The following is a 23,093-nucleotide window of genomic DNA, read 5'->3' as shown; positions in this document are numbered from 1 at the left end:
ACCTTGAAGTTCAAGTTAAGTCCATGGGCGCTTCGGAAGACTTAGGTACTTCAATTCTGAAATCACAGATCCATTAAAGACAATTTCAGAATTACCCTCCCAGCAACCACAATTTTCTCATCTTTCAAAGCTTAGCCAGCTTTGTCCTCAGCTTGAATCTTTTTTTCAAAGTTTTTTCTGTCTGTTGTACAAGATGAAAAGCTGCAAAAAGAAAAATGCGTAAGGAGAGGGCACAACAGATAAAGCGTAGTTACACAGCAGTTGAATTTGAAAGATATGCTCACTCTTTTAATGTCTACTTTCAGCATTGTAAAAGACTATCCTCCACAATAATCTCTTAAGTGCTTTATCTAGCGCTGGCACTCAGTGCTCACTGGTACAGACTGTGCTAACATCTTGGCTAAACTGATAGTTGGCAAGTTCTGTTACACATGTAAGTTCTGTATTGTTTATAGAGCAGCGGTGGTGGGTCTCCGCCATGGAAATGCTTATTTTAACAAGAAATATTGAACCAATCCAGAAAGTTCCTATTCTTAAATTAAAAATAGCTTTGAACTACACCCAAGTGGCTTGTGGAGTTTTCGCTGAATATAACTCTCGCATACACGTGTCATGCCCTGAAGCACTGCATAGATGCAATTAGAAAATTGAATTACAGCATTTTGGTTATGAAGAATTGATTTTAAGCATCTGACTTCTGATCAGAGAGCAAAAGTTTTTGTGAGGACTTCTTTTATGGAAAGGAGGAATTTTATAAATAAGAACTTTTTTCTAATCTTTTTTTCTAATAAAGCATATTTGTTTGTGCTGTTTTAAACAAAGTTCACTGTGAAAGGAAGATAGTTGAAGTGATTATTAAGAAGTCACACTTTCTTTTAAAAGTGCAATTACAATACTGATGTGCTTATAGACTGGCCAATTTTTTAATAATAAGTAGTTCATGCTGAATTCTTCTTTGTGCTAATGTTAGGCCAAATTCTCTGTTTGAGAATGTAGCAGGGAATGGAGGATCCTGACAACTTTGTCCCATCAAGGACTGATAAAAAAGCTTACCTACATCTAAATGTATGCTTTAAACCTAAGACTTTATTATGCCAATAACGTTTTTAAAAAGTTTAAAAATAAAATGTTCCCCAGGGTCTGTCCAGTCCTTTCTTCTTAATGATATTACGCCAGTGGTGTGTACAGCTGTTTGAAAATAACTTATAAGAGCTATTTTATCAGAAATTATGTTCTAAATAGAGAAATCAGGACACTCATTGAATAGGGAAAGTTGATTTTTTTGTGCAGACATTTTTCAGTGTAGTTGGCTTCACTGCATGAGTCTATGGTAGACAGAAATAGAGGTAAATTTGACTTTCAGAAATTTGTTCCAGATGGAGGTAATCCACTGTTTAGCAGAACTGAGGTCTGGGGTTTATAAAACTGATAGTGACTTGTACTTTAGTTGAGACCTACTTTCTGTTTGGAGAACTGGGATTTTTGTTCCATCTTTAGTTGGCTGGGTCTTGTATGTTCACATCTTAAAAGCACCTATGTGGCTTTAAAACTGTCCTAACTGAATTAATTGTAATAATGGTGAAATGGACCTGTACAAAAGAGAACAGGCAGATCAAATAGCTGAGCTGCACAGCATTATATTTTTGGAGCACTTCATCCTTTTATAACATTGCATGCTTTCCTTTCTTTCCTTTGTAGCTGACGTGTAAGTGTCTATTCTGCTTTAGTCTACAATACATCTTTTGAGGCATGGTGTTCCAAAGAAGTCCTTGTGCTGCAGATAATTGAGATCAAAGCAAGGACCTATCAAACATGCTAATGAAAACACCTTAAAGCCAGTTTAGTACATAAATACATTTCAAGAAGAGGAAAAAAGTTACTTGGCTAACAACAACAGTTTTCATGTAGCATGTAATGGAAGATGGTTGATGTATCTACAGCACAAATTAATTCACTTTATGAAGTGGACAGAGTTAAGAGACATAAAAATTGTATTATGCTATTGCAGCGAATATCAAACAGTCATTTCAGGTAGCTTGCATTTATAGTTCTACTTAGAATATTAGATGTAGGAAATGTTTCTGTTGCTCAATTACATTTAATATGGCAGATTAATTCAGGCAAAATGTGGCTGCTCTATTCAATTCTAAAGTTAACTTTTTACAGAGTACCAAGGTGCTGCGAGTAAATCCAGACTATTTGGTCTAATGCATAATTAAGAGCTGTAACACTGTGAATAGATACATGGTTTAAATGTATCCTCTAACTAAGGTATAGCTTGTTAGCGTTTGCTTAACTATAAACTTATCTATCTCAGATGAACAGCAAACAAAGCAATACTGCAACCACTACAAGATCCTAAACTCTCACCCAGTGTCTGGACAAGAGACAAGAGTCGCAAACTGGAGCACAGGAGGATCTGTCTAAACATCAGGAAACAAGCCCTTACTGCACAGGTGACCAAGGGCTCTAACACTTGAGGTTTCCTGGAGAGGCTGTACTCCCTCCTTGGAGATCATCAAAAGCCACCAGGATGTGGTGCTGGGCAACCTGCTCCAGCTGTCCCTGCCTGAGCACGGGGCTGGACCAGATGACCTCCAGAGGTTCCTGCCAACCTCAACTGTTCTGTGCTTCTAAACATTTCCAAATGAGGATTGAAGAAAAAAAAATACATGTACATCTATGATAATCTCTAGATAAAATGTTTTCAAGTGGAAAATGTAGTTTCTTTCAATTTTTCTAATCTCCTGATGTCTCTGTGTGTGGCACCACGCAGACTTCTCATAGAAACCACACAAAATAAGGGGTCCTTATTCTTATCCTGTGAAATGTTTTGTTGCGCATACTGGTCCTAGGGATTTCAGTGGGCTACACTCTGTTCTTCTCTGGTTGCTCTAAGGGTCTCTGGGTAGGTATTAGATATTAGCTCTAGGGGTGAAACGGCAAACTAAAAATGGGCTGAAATGCCTGCTTTTCTGTTCCCCAGTTCTCAGTGCACTGAGCTGCATGGTTCAGTGCAGGAGGAGAGGGAAGGACAGATTATGGGAGGAGGGGGTAGTATGTGGTCTCCCTTAGATGTTTCTATACACTTACCATATGTCTATTAAACACAGAGAAATAAAAGAATTCCTAATGCATCTTCCTGGATGATCATAAAGCACCACTCTGAATTTAGTCTAGAAAAGGTGCTTCTCATGTCAGACAAGGAAGCGTGATCACCCTATCAAAAACAAGAGAGAATGTTATTAATCTGTATTAATAAGACTGGTGAAATGGAGTACAACGTCCTGCCAGCTGTGGTTTAGAAATCTCCCTTCTTTATTTGCATTGCGAAGCAGGAAAATCCATAATCAGTGCAGGGCATGGAAGTGATGGAGGGAAGTAATTTAAAAGTTTTTTCATTTCCCACGTGTAGGCCTGAAAGGATCCTTTCAGTTCTTCATTCAAATAAGAACAGACATCTGACAGGCTGTATACAGAAACCACAGGTCAAAGTTTGGGCGGTGAGAATAGAACACATGCTTTTCTTCTTATGTTTTGATCCTTCATGTGTAAGAATTTACTATTGGAGGGAGATTTCTCCTGTGCCTGGTAGTAGACAAGTTACCTGGGCGTATCAAAGATCTGATCCTGCATTTGCAAGTCTGCATGTTCCAAAACAACCATTTCTGCAAGTTTTGGTCACTGCACTTCATGGTTCTTCCAGTCTTCTATAACATTAAAACAGCTGAGAGATTTTAATAATTCTGCACTTAAGCTGTGCTTTGCGATCAAATAAAAATGGCTTTCTGGAATGGCACCCGGTATGAGGTGCCGGTAGAGAAATTGTTTTCTACACACGAAGTCATAACATCGCCCCCGAAAATATCTGTTATGCATTTTGAAGTGCACTGAACAAATATTCCAAAGGGAAAAGGGCATGTTATTGCAGTCCTGGGGCAATAACCGGAGTTATAAGATCGATTTTTATCTGGTATTTATTCAGCTTTTCTAAATGAAGTGCATCATCACTCGGCAACACTGCATTATGAAAAGCCCTGATATCCTGTGCAGTTTCTGTCAAAATATACCTCAGTGTATAACTGTGTGCTGCAAATAAGGTCAAAAGGTAATGCCACAGGTCAACTTGACCTGTGAAAAGGTGCACCAAATGTAAGCTTTGGGATTCCTAAACACAATTTTGTAAGACGACTTCTTAGGTTTTGTGTTTTGTTACTATCAAACCGTAAGAATAGGGTATTCCTAGTCCACTCCTATACCTTTTCTTCTAATGTGTTGATCGCTGCTAAGATGCATATAAATGCCTGGTAAATGCAGGTCGGCTGAGCTCACCAGGCTAAGCCTGGGCTATTTATGTGGAAGAGCACATACAAACAGGGCCACTGAAGCCCCCAGCCCTGCAGGGCTCACCTGTGTGAGCTGAGCAGGGGATCCACCACTCCAGAAATTAGCAGTCCTTCTCTTGGAGTTAGGTGTCCAGAGATAATTATGAGGACAACATAATTTTGTGGAAAAATCCCAGGGCAGGTACGACAGCAGAGGAGGAAAAGGGAAACCTGAAGGTGAGCTTGGAAATGGACTTATTTGTCTTGTGCAAATAAGTAGTTGTTCAAGCACATAAATGGTCATTCACAGGGTAATATCCATCCAAAATGTTATAGGTTATCACAGTAGCTGTGTTTATATGAAGTTGTACACCAATTAATTCCAAGCCTGCTTAGTGAAACCTTTGTATAAAGATCCCAGAAAGAAAGTAGCGTTGTCTCATTAAAAAAAAAATAATAATAAAAAAAAAATCACAAACGACTGTTCCCCTCTCCTAATGCGTTGAGCATTGTATTAATGCTTAGAACTACCACAACTAGGATAGATTGCTAGAACTAGATAGATAGATGGAACGATGATCTTATTACTGCAACAGAACATCATTCTACAAATTTGGATAAATTCTTAATGTTTTCCCGTGTAATCCATGACATTTATTACAGTTCAAACAGATAAGAAGTACGTGAGAAGACATTTTATCAGCACTTAATATTTCAGTGAAATACGTTCTCTTCTTGAAACAATGCAGGAGCTGATTGGACATGTTTGCTGTGTCGCCTAAGCATGAACTTGAACTAAAGGAAACCAGGGAAATGTAACGCTACTGACATTGTGCTCTGCAATGCTGTAACTCAGAAATTAAGTCTATACGCACCACTTGTTTTCAAATTTGGTGTCATCCCTTTATCTAGAGTATAATTAGTGTTTAAAAAACAAGCACCAATCAACCGAAGCCATATAAATATATATTTACAATTGTTATACATAAACTTGAAGACATTTATATTCAGCAAAGATTTCTCCATGATGCGTTGCCTTTTATTTTAGTATCCAGTATTTCTTAATTCCACTCAAATCTGAGTTTCTGATTTAAATTACTTAGATGAGGTAAACTTGTAATTCCAGTGGATTTCTGGAGGAGCAGGGCATGCACTCAAATGAGTAATGGAGGGAAATTTTTAAAAATTGCAAACTGACCTTTGAAATGTCAGATCTTGGATGTTTCCTCTAATCAAAGTTCTGTGATAAACGAGAGCAGTAAATGTAAAGATCCTTGGTTCAAAAGTGTGTGTAATCGAAACCCAATGAGGGATCGATGCCCTTTTGGTGACCTTTTCAGAAAAGGTCAGATGACAACATTCATAGGAAGCTTTTCTCATGCTTGGAGGATGATGATAAATGAATTTATAGCATTTTGGTGTCCTAGCTGTGGAGAAAACCTATGTCTGTATGTCTGAGTTCTATATGTTTATATAGGTATGGATCTATAAAATTCACAGAACTCTTTGCTTTCCTCATGAATTTCAAAATGAGATCTAGATCTAAGAGATCAGCTGAATTGTTCTCTCCTTTTGCATCATTCATCATTAATGATCTAACATGGCTAATAATGTAATTACTCTGTTCATAATAAAAAGGTTTGACTACAGAGACAAGCAACCTGGTCACACGCTTTGCTTAACAGTTTCTGTACTTGTAAGTTAAAAAAGAAAATAAAATGAAAGAAAAACAAGAGATCTGACTATGTAAAATAGTAAAAATGACTGGAGGTAGAAATAAATCTGTAGAAAGGTAAACAATATTTACCGTGTTCTCATAAAGAGCTGAGCTGCAGTTCAAATTGCATGAAGAAGACTGCTTCCACTGGAGAAAACAGTAGTATGTCTTAGGTGACATTTCATGGATATGCAAATATATAATGTCAAATCACAGTGATAAAAAGCACAGGTGCTCTGATTTCAGAGTGGCCTGTTCTATTAATACTTCTTTACAGTATGCAACTAATTTTGGAACTATTTGAAGCTTAAAGATGTCCACTATTTCATAGCATTGTTCTGCGTTCTGAAGCTTGAACTACAGTTTTGATGTGTCGTGTTTTTACTTGCATTGCCAGATGGTTTGATGTTGCAGACAAATGGGAAATTGAATCGAATTCTCCTGCGAAGGCTGACTGATGCATTTTATTCCAGATACAGTAAGTAAAAATGGGCTGAGAATATCTAATTTCACGACTATTACAACTTTGATTAAAAGATGGGCTACGCTAAGACAGTTTTGTCACAATCTTCTTTTGAAAGGCAAGCTAAATATCTTTAAGTTCAGGCAGTATACACAGCATGTTAAATTGTTGTCTCTCAAAGTAGAGTGGAAAGAATTACTTCCTTTCTTAAGGGTTTTAGACTTAACTATGAAATGAATTTTCAGTAAATGATTTCTCTAACATTAACATATATGAGAACAGTAAATTAGAGTAGTAGAAGTCAGTGAAAAGGTCAGGAATGCAACCATTTACTCGCTTATTTTTGTATGTCGTGTAAATTTTCAGCACTGTGCACAATGCACCTTTATTATAACAAAGAGACCTGGCATTTTAATTTGCTGCACATAGCAAACCTTTATAACCCTTTCTGTTTCACCAAAAATGATAAATGCCAGAATCTTGCATGCTCTAATCTATTGTTTAACCACAAAGGTGTAAACCTATTAAGACCTTAATTCTATCATAATGCTACATACTTTGATGTGAACAGAGAAGTTAGTAATAGTAGCGATTATACAGAAGATGGCATGTTTGGAGACTAAACCCTTGGACATCCATGTCACATAAGCAGTAAATTTTCAGAAGAATAATGACTTCCTTCATGTGAGCTAATATTTCACCTGCAGTTTTGCACTTATCTTTACAAATCTTAGTTTGCTTCTAAATATAAAAGAGCAAATCAGGCAATTGGAGATACAATTACTGAATTTTGCTTTCATAACTTAGTTTGCAAATGTACATTTCCAGGTAGTGAGGTCAGGCCTTAACTTTGCTGCAAAAACACCTGTCATAGTAAAATGTGAAACATTTTTTTTTTAGCTGTTAATGGAGAACGTTAATTCAAAGACTTTTTTTTTGGCTGGTACTTTTTACTGATAAAATAGTATGGTGTTTACCTGAGGACACACTCCATTGGGGGTGTATTTTTTTCAGGTACAGTAGAAACAAAGCATTCGAAGACACTTTGAAGCTTCAGCTAACGTTATGAAATCTGTTTGAAAGTCCTCAGGAAGTTGCCTCCATTGATACATGAGAAAACCTGATCTAATTTAAGTATTTGTTATCTTTTGTCCTCTGGTCTTCTCTTCAACCTAGATCAATTTACGAAGTTAAACTTGTCATGATGCCCCACATGAAACTGCTGCTGTGCTAGGAAAAGCACTAGTTGTTTCATTACCTATGTGTGGCAGCTGGTTTTAAGAACAAACCAATTCTGTTCAACAAGATGGCTTTTGGGCTATCAAAAGTTGCCAATACAGAGTGTAAGAGTGTAGCAATAATATGCAAAGTTTTAAAAGTTTTTTTTTTTCTTTTTAAGAAAGTCTACTTGCCTTGAATTAAGATTTCTCTCATAGAGTTCCAGGCTCTTGATTTAGTATTAAAGTGTGTATTTTGTGAATGTTCATCTAAAGAAACAACTGCCACCCAGCTGGATGTTACAGCTAGCATATCTGAAATACCATCAAATGCCATCATTTTGACCTCCTATCATGCGCGTGTCCTTTCACTGTGTTTGGCCAAAGATAACTATGATGATAGAGTTATTTTTTGGGGGAAGATGGTAAAGCTCTGTGAACTGGTATAATCATAACATTTCTGCAGCTTTATCTGATAACGATGTTCCAGTAGAAAAAAATGCTGTGGTAATTTATAAAGGAGACTTTCTACTATCATTACATTTTCAATTGCTGAAAAGATGTATGGCATTTATAAATGCCAGTTTCAAAAGAGAAAGCTAGCATCAGTTTTTTCTTTTCAGCATTTCTTTAGATTATTCCCATAAAGAGTTTGTCATTATCATTTTCCTTTCATGAATAGAGCTCGAAATGCTGATGCTACCAACTTTCGACTTTGTAGAAATAAACAATTCATGTTCATACAACACAGTCCCTGACTGAGGGAGTGTAGGGATCTATAGATTTGTGGTGACTTGCTATGTGAGAGGTTATTTGGAGGGGGGAAAAAATGTATTCAGAAGATGCAATAAGTTCTCTCGGCGATATCAGAAGTTTGATCCATAGAAAAATTTTGGGGAAAAAAATAAATAAAATCCCACACTTTGTGGCTTTTCTCTGCTTTTACCTCTATATGCATTAGGCTCAGATCTACTCAGAGCTTACATCAATGTTAAGCAATTCATCTTTCCATGGAAATGATCTTTTTTTAGTTTGGACTCATATCTGTAGCATAACACAAATGCTTCCTATTAGTGTGAACTGGTTCTAACCTCAGCAAAGATGGGGAATGATCCTGATATAATATAAATCTTCCATTGGCACAGAACAGTTGAAAAAAACTCTTATGCAACTTCGTACAGGTACGTCAGCACAGAGAGGCAGCATGACTGATGCAAAGGGAAAATGTCCAACAGCAGCTGTGCCACAAAAAGCTTTTGCAGCTTCATAGGTATCTATTTTCAGCCCAGGTTAGTATATACTTACTTTTTCCATGTTTTCTTTTGTGTGTGTGTCAGTCTTGGTGGGTGAAAGCAAGGATTTTATTCATGTGAAAGGCAAAATGAGCTTCTCTGAGAACTGTTAAAACCATGAGGTTTAAATTTGGCTGCAGGAAAGCAGCAGCTCAGGGCTAAGAGGTGTAAAGCAGGTACAAAGGAGCACACTGCTCCATAATACAATTTTAGCACAGGCAATATACTTCAGCATGCCAGGAAGTGCAGTTATCTTTCTAAGTTTCATTCCCCATTCCTGAATTGACCAAAAAGGCCATAAGTGACCTTTCCTCCCTTTTGCTTCTCATTATTGGAGGTGAAAAATAAATAAACAAGCAAATAAACTGCACCTTTGGAAGTCATATTGCCAACTCTGACATTGCATTTGGTGCTTTTACTAGAATCTGACTCAGAGAACTAAGAAACATTAACCAAGTTAGTAGATACTATATAATTTTAGGAAGGAAAAAGTGGGATTCTTAGCATCTTTTTATTGGGTAAGGCATAACCACTGCTTGTGTGGAGTCACCTGTATCTGAACTAGGAGGTGATGGTACAAGACTGGCTGCTGATGGGCCACTAGGAAAGAGAGAGAGGGCTTGAAGGACTGTGGACAGCTGCAACATGATCAGTGACTAGTGGTTGGTGATAAAATACTGCCAGTCACCATGTGGGAGATTTATAATGGTTTCCTTCAAGTACTCACATTTCAGACCTGGTGGCTGATCGTATGAAGCAGATGTTTGACTGCTCCTGTGATTTTCGACCACGATGGTGATAAACAGTCTGACATCAAGTGAGCAGCAGTAGATTCAAACCTGTTGCATGGGAGATAGACACAGTAACATATTATATGTGGGATGAGCAATTTACTGAAGATTCAGAGCTTGAGTTATGACACTAAGTTATCAATCACATGAGATTTGCATTGAGAGGTGTTTGCTTTCTGCCTACAGATAAAAATCTCCTGTGAATAACTTGAGAAATTTGCATGTAAACCTGCTCTGCAATGTCAATGTGAGTCAGGGTCTTTTATTTTCTGTTTGTCATGAAGAGGTATGTTTAAAATTGTATTTAAAGTGTATTTGTATATACTTTATATACACATACTTTATTTACATAAAATAAATTTCAGTTTGGGTACCTAGATAACTGCAGTGCTCTTTGTACAAAGCACTGAGAAATTTTTAATTACATCTGTTGTTTTTCTAAATGATCCATCTTTGAGACATACCATTTTAAAGCCTCAGTTACTCTTCAGGGACTCTGATGTTTTCACATGATACAATGCATCCTGCTTGTTGGACACTGAGTCTCAATATATAGGAAACTTCAGTGTTTAATCTGTCTATATCCCTGTAAAAATCTGGTATCCATATACTGATCATTTGGTAGGATGAAATCTGTTTCTGTTGTTGATGTACAGAGTCATTTCTGCTTAGAAGGGATACAGTATTCTTCAAATCTATGTTGTTGTAATTCTTAAATTCTCTCTTTGAATAATTGCTTTTTTAAAATTCAGATGTTGTAATGAATCTCACTGAAATAATCCATTATACTAGGATTTTCCTAAGATAAGCAAGAAATTACTTTCTGCAAGTTTTTTATAAAAGGTTAACCCAGAGCCTGAAACACAATTGCACCCTATCTATCCATCGAGCCATTTGAAATAATGAAATCCAACAACAGGAACTTTCAATCTTGTCCATCAAAACACTGTGCATGGGAAGCAGAACCCACCTGCACAAATCTGATCATTGTACCAACGCTTGGCCTCATAAACGTCACCTCATGCCATGATTTTTTTTTTTTTTTTTTTAACAGCAAATAAAGTTACAATCAAAGCTGAACATTTTAATCAGCTCTGGATAACTCATTCCACAGAAGAAAACTTAAATGGGAATCCGTTGAGGCAGAACTTGGGTCTCATTCTGTTTGTGTTTAAATTGGCAGGAATTTTGCAATCAACTCTAATGAGACCTGGATGCAGAGGTATTCCGAGTTTCATATGGAAATTTTACTGAATTGCATTTCATGCGATTCTGCTGTCTCCTGGTAAGTGCTGAAGACACATATGTGGTATTTCTGTCTTTTTGAATACAAGAGGAGCTTTGTCAGATGGCTGTTGATAGGATTGTGAGGCCATGGTTTTTTGGACAGTAATTTTCCAGAATTCAGGTCTCTGCCAATTTGTTTAGGAATCACAGGTTGCACAGTCCCTCTCCCCTTAGCACTTAATTGTGTTCTTGTCAGTTAGCTGGACCACAGGGCCTGGATGCCATCAGAGGGGAGGCCTCATCGTCCAAGGCCTCAATCGTATAAATAGCAGGCATTAAAGGGAGTGAGGCAAGAGGTCGGGCTTCACCACCCTCTGTAGATAACACAGGAATGGTGTAAAGATGGCTTTTCCTTTGATTACAGAAAGAGATGAGGCACCATATTTATTAGATAAGGTGGTTGATTTGTAGCCAGGTGCCATATTTATTAGATAAAAGGAATGATTTGTAGTCAAGATCAGATTCCATCATTACTTCCCATGAGAGATTTCATGGGAATAAGCTCTGCCTGGGGCCCTGTTGCTAATGAGTTGTCCAGTTCAAGGAGCAATAACATAGAGGCATGCAAGATATGACTCACAAGCTTGAATAAGCCTTATGTGAAGTACAGGAGCAGTGCGTGTACAGATCACACTTCTGTATCGAAACCTTTGCATGCAATTGCATGAAGAAGATGGTGCCTTTAGCAGCAGGTTCTGTTTGAGAGGTCTACTGCCTAACAGGCAACTGTCATTGGAAGTATACCAGAATTAATTTTTCTAATCAGATTGGTTGCTTTGCTTCTTTTAATGTATAAAAGACCATGTATTTTCATTTTTGTTAGTGTCCGTTCATTCCTCAAAGGCATTTTTAAAAATCTTTTTTTTTTTTTTTTTTTTTTTTAATAACCAGTACTCTCTTGAAGATATTTTATTTTTGATAAGAATTTCAGCTAACTATTTAAGCTTGCCATCACTGGATCAACATCTACACATCCCATATAATGTGAACATTAAACATGAAAAATTTTGTTGTGTACTTACTCCTACTCCATAATATTAGCCACTTTTATTTCTGCTGAACTACAAGAAAATAATAGGCTGGCAATTCAAAGTGGGTTTGGAAGGGGGAAAAAAAAGCACAAAATATAATATGCAGAGGTTAAGGCAAGCTTAAAAATTTAACTCACACAAAACTATTATTACTTAGATCAATGATTTAATGGTCAAATGAAAAAAAGTTGCTACTTAGGTAGCAACTAGACAGATCTATGTTTCATACTTCAGTAAGTTTTAAGTGCTGCAATTACTATTTGAAATTATAAATAGTTTTTTTTTTTTTTTTTTTTTTTTTTTTTAACATATTCTTTAGGTAGGCAACCTAGCAATCAGTACAGAACTACAAAATACTAGAATAATGGGTTCATTGCTGAGTTCAGCTCACAAAGAAAATAGTTTTTTCCTCAAGCTTTTTTTTTTTTACAGGAAAGTAGATAATGAAAGAAAAGGATGTCAGGTGTGGGAGTAAACTGGGTAAAAAGTATTTTAGTCTCTGAAGAGAAAGATTCATATGCTAACACTAAGCACTTGATCAAAATGGGATAAATGATCACTTGTATATATTTTTTGCTATTTATGTTTGTGAAAAATCAAATGAGTAGCAACATTTTAAAACTTAGTTTGTTAAACATTTATTTTTTATTTTGTAAATAATTGCGACAATATTAAAAATCTGAATGTTTGCAGAACTGGGACTACTCTTTTATCTTTTACCTGGCTGACATCACTAGAACACACAAAAAAAAGAGAAACAGATACAAAAAGAAAAAGTGTTTTGTGCTCATGTGTACAAAAGCTTTGGGAAAGATTAGGGGATCCTTTTCCTGCAGAAAAAAAAACAAAACACAGAAGAAACATCATTAATGCTTGGTGGACACTGAATCTGAACACAAAGAAAAATCCAGATGTTTATATCCCTGAAAAAAATTGTATTGATGTGCTGAAGACTTGGTAGGATGGATTTTGATTCTTCTTCTTTTATTCTGGGCTATTTCTGCTTAGAACTGATAAAGCATTACATTTCCATTCTATATGACTGCAGTTTTTAATTCTTCTATTTCAATAATTGATTTTATATTTTATTGCTCCATATTTTATATCTATGTAAAGGAAAAAGTATTTGAAGCACAAAGCATTCTTAGATATTAATCTATGGAAAACAGAAGGCATTATATTACTAGATCTGCTATAAAGGGCAATGACATTCATATTGGACAAAAGCTAATACTAAGTTTATTCTCAATTTTAAAAGCTAGTAGTTGGCATGTTAGATACTGACTATTAAAAAGCACTATAAAGAGGAAGGTCTGATTTGAAGACTACCAGCAAAGCTATCTGTACAAAAACAAACAAACAAACAAACAAACAAACAAAAAAAAAAACCTGTGCAAACGAAAGAATGTAAATGGAAAGAAGAGAATATTCTTTTATTTGATATATAGTCCAGGAGTACATACGAATAAATAAAGCTTTCTGAAAGCTACGGCAATTTGAAGACATGCCATGGAGAAATCTGGATGAGAGAGAAATTTATATACAGACCTGAGATACTAGATTGGAGAGAGTATTCATTTTCATCTCTTGCACCTAGTTCAACATGATGGATTATGAAAGTCAAAAGCACAGACTGTGACTTATTTGATATGAACCTTCTCCTGATCTTTGTTTTAGCACATCTTTTTCTAACTGCCCAGATTCCTCTGTATTCTCATGCACACAATTAACAACTTTCTTGGGTCTCTCTTACTTTTATGCCATCTTCAGAGGTCTTTGAACTGAACCCTTCTAGGCATTCCCGAGGGAGTTAGGCACTCCTAAGTCCTTTTCATATCTTCATGTGAAAATACTTTCTTTTGTTGTTCTAATCTAGTTTAGGGTTGTGATTCACACAGAAACTTTTTATCTGTTCTTGTGCAAACGAGGTGCTGGATGAATGCAGGCTCTCTGCAGCCTCCAGTTCCACTCACCTCTATTATCTCTTTAAGACCCCAAGGACTTCTTAAATTCATTCTCTTTTCATGTATCATGATCATTATCTTGACTTTATCCCATTAATTACTATCATAGGTCTTTATTGCAGATTATAGCCTGACAGTGAAACATAGAAAAACATGTGGGCACGAGCACAAGCATTCATGTATTTTTTCCACGTGATTTTAACTGGATTTAGAATTAGATGGTTATTTAATTTTTGAAATAACTTTTCAACTGGGGGGTGGGGGATAAAGTACCTAGGCTTCCTGAAAAGGTTATAATGTTATTTTCTGGATTAGTCCTGAAGTCTTTTGTTCCAGTAAGTCCCTGGAGGTTGGATAACTAACGAAGCTTTGGATTAGCTGTCTGAAACTAATGGCATTAAATCAATTGCTACAAGAATATATTTAGGCTGAACATTAATAATATGGCAGGCTGGATGGCATAATGATGGAACACTGGCCTGGGACTCAGGAGTTCTGGACTGTGTTCTTGGCTCAGCCAGTAACTTGCTGGGCGACCTTAGGAAAGTCACTTTACCTACTTTTGCCTTATTAAAAAGTTCAATGTGGAAAATGTTTTGAACTCCCATGATGTCAAGTGTTATATCCCTGCCATATACATTATAAGTGAAATCTGTTAAATGTCAGACAGAAAGTGGTGAGTGCCTCTGGTTAAAAAACCATTTATGGAAATGCTTTGGACTCCTGTCAAATCTTTATTTCTGTAACAATCTTCTACAAGAAATGGAAGCAACATGAAGATGTACAACATCCTTTTTTTTTTTTTTTTTTTTCTTATAAAAATGAAGATGGTGAAGGGCCTGGAAGGGAAGACAATATGAGGAGCGGCTGAGGTCACTGGGCCTGTTCAGGCTGGAGAAGAGGAGGCTGAGGGGAGACCTCATCGTGGCCTGCAGCTTCCTCACGAGGGGGAGTGGAGAGACACTGACCTATTCTACATAAACACCAGTGATAGGACCCGTGGGAATGGTGTCAAGCTGTTTATGCTTCTAAAAGGGGTTTAATGATGAAATAGTGTACAATGTAAGATAAAACTAGAATGATGGTATCAAGGGGGATTCTGCAGGAATTCATCCTAGTTATTGTAGTAGTCAGCCTTTTCATTAAAGCACAAAATAAGACACCAGGAGGAAATATAGATAGTACCAACAATGGAGAATGCTGATCTATTGTTTTAGATAGCAATTTTATTGATAAGTAACTCAAAAAAAAATGTTTTACACCTTCTTTATTTTCTTCTGGATCAGAGTTCGAATCTCAGTAGGTAAACCAACTGCACATTACTACTGGCAAAAACTCAAGATTTAGGGCTACAGCTGGGGAACGACTCATCAGAGAGAACAAGTTCAGGTTTTGAAATGGAATGGGCTTGGTTGCTCTTAACTGGGAGGTTAGGAATGAGGGGAAACAAATGATGCCATTAAAGGCTATCTTTGAGGAAATGTAGAGGATTTCCAGAGCCTGGAGAAGGGAAAATGCAAGCATTATCTTTAAAAATATTAAAAAACAACAACAACAACAAAAAACAACCAACAGGAAGATCAGAGAAATGAAAAACCAGCCAACCTTCCCAGAAAAAAAAATAAAATAAAAAAAATGCTGAAGAAACAACCAAATAAATCATTTATAAGGAGGAAGAGAAACCAACCAACCAAAAACCCAACCAACTAAAATAACCGACACAAGAAATGGTGAGGCAATAAGGATCCATCAAAAGGAAATTATCTGAGTTTTAAAACAGCTTTTTTTGCTGTGAAAGCATAGAGCGGCTACAGGAGAAGTATTCAGTGTCATGTACTTGGACCTTTGTAAGTGTAACATGACAGCTTCACTGGAAAATCGTGTCTATAAAGTGCCCTCAGATTGGTACAAGACTGTGTGGAAAACTGTGTTATTAGCATAGAGGTTATTAATGATTTACTGCCAAACTCTCAAGCAAGGTCATGTGTATTCTCGTTGCAGCAGTTCTCAATGTCTTTATCAGTAACTTGGATAATGAAACAAACCCTATGTTTATTAAATGGTCAGACATTACCAGCCTAGGCAGCTTCAGGCTTGTTGCAAAAATAAGAAAAAAATCCCAAGAACTTGATAATTTAGATAAGTGGCCTAAAAAATAGAATGGAATTGCATAAGGACAAACATGAGGCACTGAACTTGCGCAGCAATAACCAGCTGTGCAGCTTCAGGGCAGTTGGGTGGCAGATCTGCAGGAGGATCTGGAGTCTTAGCATCGCTAGTGGGAGGCTGTCAACTCTTGAGTGAAATGCACAGTGAACAAAAAGAAACACGGTCCGCAGGATCAGCAAGGACATCCTGCTGAAATCCTATGTCCATTTTCAACACTATGCTTCACCAAGGATGAGACGGGAGAACAGGCAGAGTAAGGCAATGAGGATGACAGTACTAGTGAAGAGTTAATGAGCTGGTTCTATTTCATCTAAAGAGAAAAGAAGACAAAGGTGCTGTATAATAATTGCCTTCAAGTTTATTAGGAGAGCATCGCAAAGATGGGGGGGAATAATTTTTCTCCATGTCCAAGGGAATGAGACATGAAATAACAAGTTAGAACTGGAGCAACCAATTTTAGACATCAAGAAAAAGTTCCTGACAGTACAGGCTGCCCAGCATGAGACCAGATCCTGTGCTCTGCCCAGACAGCCTCTCTGCAAACAGAAATTGCTGAGAACAGATTAGACTGATGTCTGAGAGAGTGAGCGCTGTTTTGACTCAGCCCTAAAGCAACCACACTTCCCAGATCTTACTGGTCTTTGAGGAGGGCAGTCTACAAGTTGGAACAGCTACCTGGGCTATGTAGGGTTTGGGGCTTTCGTTCCAGCCTTCTGTGATTATTTTTTTTTTCTTTTCTTTTTTTTGGGGGCATGTTCTCTCTCCTACTTCTTGTTACCTCAGTACAATTTATATACAGCTAGTCTACAGTAGTTTCATTACAAGGACAATGTAAATAAAAGTGGTGAGAAGAATATATTCAAGTTTGTAATGCACTTGAAGAACCCCAGATGAAAGGCAGTGTATAAGCACAAATATTATTATGGGAAATCAATGAATAAAGTAATAAATCAAATTGAATAAAAAATGAAACAACCCTCCCTCCCCCAAAAGTGCTGAATGCTGCACACAAACCTCATAAACTATATATTAAACTTAATAATAACAGCCCATTTTCAGGATTTTTTTAAACTAATTAGGGCTTTTTCATTTACCAAAGTTCAAACAATTAATCACAGGCCTATGTAATCAAAAGTAAAGTTTGTTTCTTATTACCTATTCATATTGCAATCCTAGCATTTGAGATGATTACATGCTATATATAAACACATACCTAGTATGTAATCATTTAAAGTGCTGGGAGCAGTGTATAGGTAGCTTGAAATGAACACCGTATATGTGGCACAAAACATTAATAGCATCCCAGAGCACGACGCGTTATGAGAGAGAGTCTAATCTGTCCCTGAAATGAATTTGACTTATTCATTAGTGAGATGAAGAAAACTGATTACGGTGAACTATTTTCTTTTACATCAAATAAGGGATAATCTTACCCTCTAGATTTTTTTTTTTCTTTAAAGAAAAAATATGTTTTGATGAAGACAGTGTTTTTAGAGCTGTAACTGATCAATCCTGGATCCCGTGGCATTATTTTTATTGATTTTACTTAATCATTTAATTTTAAGATGACCTGCTCTGCTTTATAGCAAATGAATATGATTTTCCTATTTCTTAAATGATAATAGCTTCTTTGGCATTAGTCCAGCACTCTTTGGGTAGTTAAAGAAAAAATAAAGATGCAGAAACATTAACTGAAGAATTGTTTGAACTGGAAAATGAATGAGTAGTACAGGCAACAGGGGTTGGAGGAAAAAGTTCGGGATCGTAGCCTAAAATGAGCAAATGCACTAATCACAAAGAACAACATTTGTTTGTTCATTAATGTTTACAGGATACATAAAAGTGCATAGGAACAAATAAAAGACCTGTGAACAGCCTGTTTGTTTCCTTTCATAACCAGGTTATTCAAATTTGCACTTAGTCTAACATTAATCCCCAGCTGCAGTTGGAAAGAGTTCCAGAGGCAGCAGCACCTTGATAAGGTCATGGGGAGGAGGTCACAGAGGTAGTTTATGAAATGCATTAATTAGACATAATAATGTATTCTACATTTACAAGTCCTTTCATCTAAGGCTCTTAGAGCAATTTATAAACATTGCTGCACTGCTGCAAAAGAATAAATAGTTACTGCATAAAACTCGCAGGAGTATTTAAGTATTGCTGATCTGCTGTAGTAACTAGGCATCAAAATGATCACGTCACCATAGAAATTATGACTTCAACACCTGAATTTAGATGCGCTTAATAGCATCTAAATGTTTTAAATTCACCCCAATATCCTTTATTTATTAAATAAATAAATAAATTTATACAGGCACAGAACCAGGCCTCTCATCCAGTTAGGAGCTGTTGGCACCAGCAAAGCTTTAATCCATGAAATGCTGAATTTCTTCACTTCATAAAATAAACAGCAGGGAATGGATATATCTTGTATTTATATAATGGACATATCTTGTATTCATAGCATCTTAAAGGGTTTCTCTGATCAGAATCAGGCCCATAAATGCAAGGCTGCCTAACGTTGTGTAAGGAGTCAAGTAATTGCGGCCAAGTATCAAGATTGTAACCATGCCTGTACTTCAACCACAGAAACTATCTACTTGCGGTCACAGATTACTAAAATTCAGTGAAGTGCTTGCAGAAAAACAACAAACCAATTAGCTTTTAAGGACGATTTGTTTTTAGAATGGAGAAGAGAAGCAGCCAGAATAAGGAAAGAACTGCACACCAAGCACTGGCCTCAGTCAAAGTGATAAAAATTAAAACCACATTGGGACATAAGAATTCTAACTTCTCCTAGGAAGTGATTCAAAGCTGTACAAAAGTCTAATTCCATAATTGCTACAAATGAAACGTGGTATTGTATGTAACAGGATATTCGCTAGGTACAAAACTGAAGAATTTTAGGCAAATCCTGCTGCCCCACCTTCAAGCAGCAGGACTGAACTGTGACTCCAAGCTGGCAAAGCACTAAGCCAACCTAAGCTATTCCTTCACAAAAATGTGCCAATGCACAAAATAAACATACTACTGACAGTTTGTGTTGATACCTGCTTATGCAAATTATTCTTGATTGGGTGGGACCCAGCAATGCACGCCTCCGCCTGAAGAAGTACATGCCTGAAGGTAGGTCAAGTGTTTTCTTCTCACACTGGTGTTTGAGCTAGAAGTGCACAGAAGCTTCCCTAGTGTGAAGTAATGGCCTATGAAGAAATGCCACATGGAGAGGGGGGGACAGGAGACGGCCACCAGCTTGGTATAACACATGATCTTCTAATTTTACATAATTCTGCTGTTAAAGACACATCAGTCATTTTGACTCAGTGGAGCATGCTCTGAAATACTTCTGCACAGGGGGCTTTGTGTGTGGGCATGTGTTAGCAGACAAGTATGTGTTAACAGCTCGTGATGTTTGTCTTCAATTTATCTATTGTTTTGTTGTTTTTTTGTTTTGTTTTTGCTTTACATAGTGCTCAGACAGAAGACTGAAATCTGCCAAATGTGATATAGACCATGTTTTTACTGCTAAAAATTCAAGGTTGCCCAATTTGAAGTGTATAGATGATAACATGATCATAGTGCCTTAGGGAAAGAAAGAATGAACATTTTGAAGAAAGGGAGAGAAAAGCATCATACACTCCAATAACTGCATGTTAGATGCAAAACACTGTACAAAACTTTATTATGAAATAATAAATCAGCACCCTGAGGCTTCATTAACTTCAGTGGAACCAGACTGATTTATGCCAGCTGAGTACATGGCCGTGTATATATGTCTACATAAGTCAAAATTAGCTATATTTGGAAAAATGAAGGATTCTGGGAATATATCCAGGCAGAGATGATACGTGACCAAAACAAGTTTTATAATTCAAGAAATAAAATGCGATAAACAAGAATGAAAAGGGAAGAAACCAAATACAAAACTTGCACTATGTAGGCTTTTCCATTACCAAGCATAGGAGAAACTGCATTGTCTTTGGAGGAGAGAAGACCAGACAAAACATTTTGCTTTCTTTGTTTTCTTGTTTCTTAGATGGTATTTGGTATGGACCTGCGTGCCTTCCTACAGGACTCTGAGCGACACAACTGTCCTGAGGTGGTCATTTGCTCTCTTGCATGGAAAGAAACAGGTACAGTAAAAGCATCATGATACTTCGACTGGCTGTTTCTTGAGACAATAGAGAACCATGGGATGGATCACCACTTTTTGGTTAAAATTTCTCTGAAGTATCACAACTGCTCAATGGGTGAATTCAACAAGCTGTGGGAGCACAGCTGGCTTTTCACCTGGTAGAAATGGGCAGAGGGGGTCCACACTGTGTAAGGATGCTTCCCCCAGCATCTGGGTTTCTTAAAGTGAAATATTGTAAGACTTGTTGGCAGGATTTGGTGTTTGGCACTGAAGTAGAGTACAGCTTATCAGAACGAATGGTTTTATGGTCTCAAACAGTTCACTGGGATGCAATTTGGCTGGTTCAACAGAACTTGGCTCAGGACTTTACAGTTACATCATGTTTGCACCCGGTTGTTGCTTTTTGGCACTTAGCTGTAGTTTCTGCCCTCTATCTGGTAAAGGATGAGAGGAAATTGTGAAGATTTAAGTGGTAATGAATCAGCATCATTGTCTGAAAGCTTGGAAGTTGCTGACCACTGCCTCAAACAGCATAGTCTCCACAAGAGGGTGACTGGTTGATAGATATCTCCACATTTAGGCAGAAGACCAGACTTGGGTTCTCATTTGTCTTGTGTGTTTGAGCGGAGATGACCAATTTACTGCTCAGGAAGAGATGTGACGCAAGAGCTTTTGGACCTCAGCAATTTCTGATTTGTCTGGTTGTGAGTCTGAATACTTCATCCTCCTTCTGATGTAGGTTTTGGTGCAATAATCTGTGAGTGAGTGTAACGTCACTCCATCTAGCTGTTTTTACTGTCAGATGAAAGGATTAGAATGAAATGGCTTGGTTTAGATCTCTTTGGAACTTGATTTATGCAGAGAACCCAACAAAAAATTGATTGAGTATGGCAGTGTTAATCTCTTCTTCTGCTGTTAGAACCAAATCTGAATCTCATAATTATCTTTTAATTCGTATCAATGAAAAATGGGGGAATCCACTGACTTTTTAAACTAAGGTGCTATATGACTCATGTAATGTTCAAGCTTAAAAAACAGGAAACTGTGCTTAGTACCTCTAAGTCAACCACACCACAATCACTCTGAGAAAGGACAGTTTTATAGTTCAGTCACAAAAGTTTTATGAAGAATTAAACTTTCCTGCCAAAATGGTTTGCCTAATGCTTACTTTAATTCCCAACAGAGTAAAACAAGGTGTTCCTATTTGATAATATTTGGATCTGACTTACAGTGAATCATAGTACTTCAAGTACTGCAGCACAGGCTTTTTTCTTTCTTTTTTTTTTTTTTTTTTTTGGATTATTTTGTAGTTTCCTGTCCCGTTGTAATGCTGACATAGCTCACCTGAGTTTGTCTCAGATATGCACATCCTCTGCCACTACTCCAAATCTCCAGCATCTGGACGAGGTGGTCTTGCTACCTTCCTGTTAGACCACATCCTAATGCAGTCTTCCCAGTAAGAGGAAGATAGCTGAAGAGAGACGATTAGTCATGGTTTCTTCTATGGCAAGCCAGAACTGAAAAGTAAAATGTCATCCCTGGGCTTGAGTGAACAAATAGCAGCTCATTCTTCAGGATCTTTCCCTACAAATGCAATGGGAGAGCTGTCATTAGTGTAGCCCTGACTAGTGCACATCTGAAATGTGATTGTATACCATTTTATTTGAGATCCACTCCAAGGAAATGAAAATCCCTCTATTTTTCCGGTTTAGGGAATTTGCCAGTAGATGGTGCTAGCAACTGCTCCATGCACAATGGCAGCATATGGCACTGACATCTGAAAAAAGCAATGTTTTATGACAGCAGCAAGAATTACTTCTCTTTGTGAATCTATATTCTGTCAAAGAGTTTATGTTTGGCCTTGCTGAAGTGCTGTCATTTTCATTTAAGCTAAAGGTCCTCTGCAGCAGTCAGCTCCACAAAGGGTCTCACCTCGTCAACAGCAATTTCGTACAAGTGTGAGATTAGCAGAGAAGCTGCTGAAACAAAAGATACTTGTTAAATACAGCGAGGGTCAACTACAGTAGGGTGATGCTCGATGCTTCAAAAACAAGGCCTCAAGGTGCACGGAATAGGTGCAAACTCTTATTAAGAGTGACTGCAGCCCATGCTAACTCGTGTGCTTTGCAAACTGGAGGTTTGGCAGTGGTGCTCCACAGCTCCTGCACTGGGCTTGAACAGGAGTGGAGCACAGTTGAGGCAGATGAGCTTAAATCAAAGTTATAGGGCAGGAGTCTGCTGATCATCAAGCTTCCTATTAATAGATGGCACCTTCGCAAATCTGAGAGGTGAGTTAAGAAGCCTAAAAGTCTCCCATAAGTCAGTAAACTCAGAACTGGCTGAGATAGACCTTTCTGTGGTGTACTAGGAAAGTACTCGGCCAGATCCTGTTACATTCTCCTCAATTTTGAAGTCCTAAAACAGAGGAATCAAAGCACACAGCCACACTTTCACCAAAAACCATGGAACCATGTTATTTCACTTATTGTTGGTGTACACAGAACAAGGTGGTGTAACATACTGCCTGGAGGACACCAGATTGGAAAAAAATGTTAATGGAAAAAAGTGTTAATTTTACTGGTGGAATTTCATGACAGAGTGAGACTTAGGTGGGAAGCAAGTTTTCTTAGACCTCAGTTTTAGCTTCCTGTTCCTCCTGTAAGACAGCCAGAGCTGGACTCTCCAACTAATCAGAAAATTTT

At 37.4% G+C, this 23,093-nt stretch overlaps 1 long non-coding RNA gene across 1 annotated transcript in view; it reads left to right on the top strand.

Annotated features, from left to right (window-relative positions):
• Positions 1-20,389, top strand: part of LOC118170152 — a 36,991-nt gene extending 16,602 nt beyond the window's left edge. The window contains exons 3-4 of the long non-coding RNA XR_004752538.1: positions 10,989-11,090; positions 20,293-20,389. This is a non-coding gene — a long non-coding RNA (uncharacterized LOC118170152). The remainder of the gene's footprint in view (positions 1-10,988; positions 11,091-20,292) is intronic.
• Positions 20,390-23,093: the final 2,704 nt, after the last annotated feature.

The sequence above is a fragment of the Oxyura jamaicensis genome, chromosome 7, assembly GCF_011077185.1.
Source record: "Oxyura jamaicensis isolate SHBP4307 breed ruddy duck chromosome 7, BPBGC_Ojam_1.0, whole genome shotgun sequence".
Classification (NCBI taxonomy): domain Eukaryota; kingdom Metazoa; phylum Chordata; class Aves; order Anseriformes; family Anatidae; genus Oxyura; species Oxyura jamaicensis.
Note: the sequence above shows the minus strand (reverse complement) of the source record. Positions and strands in the feature narration are given on the sequence as shown.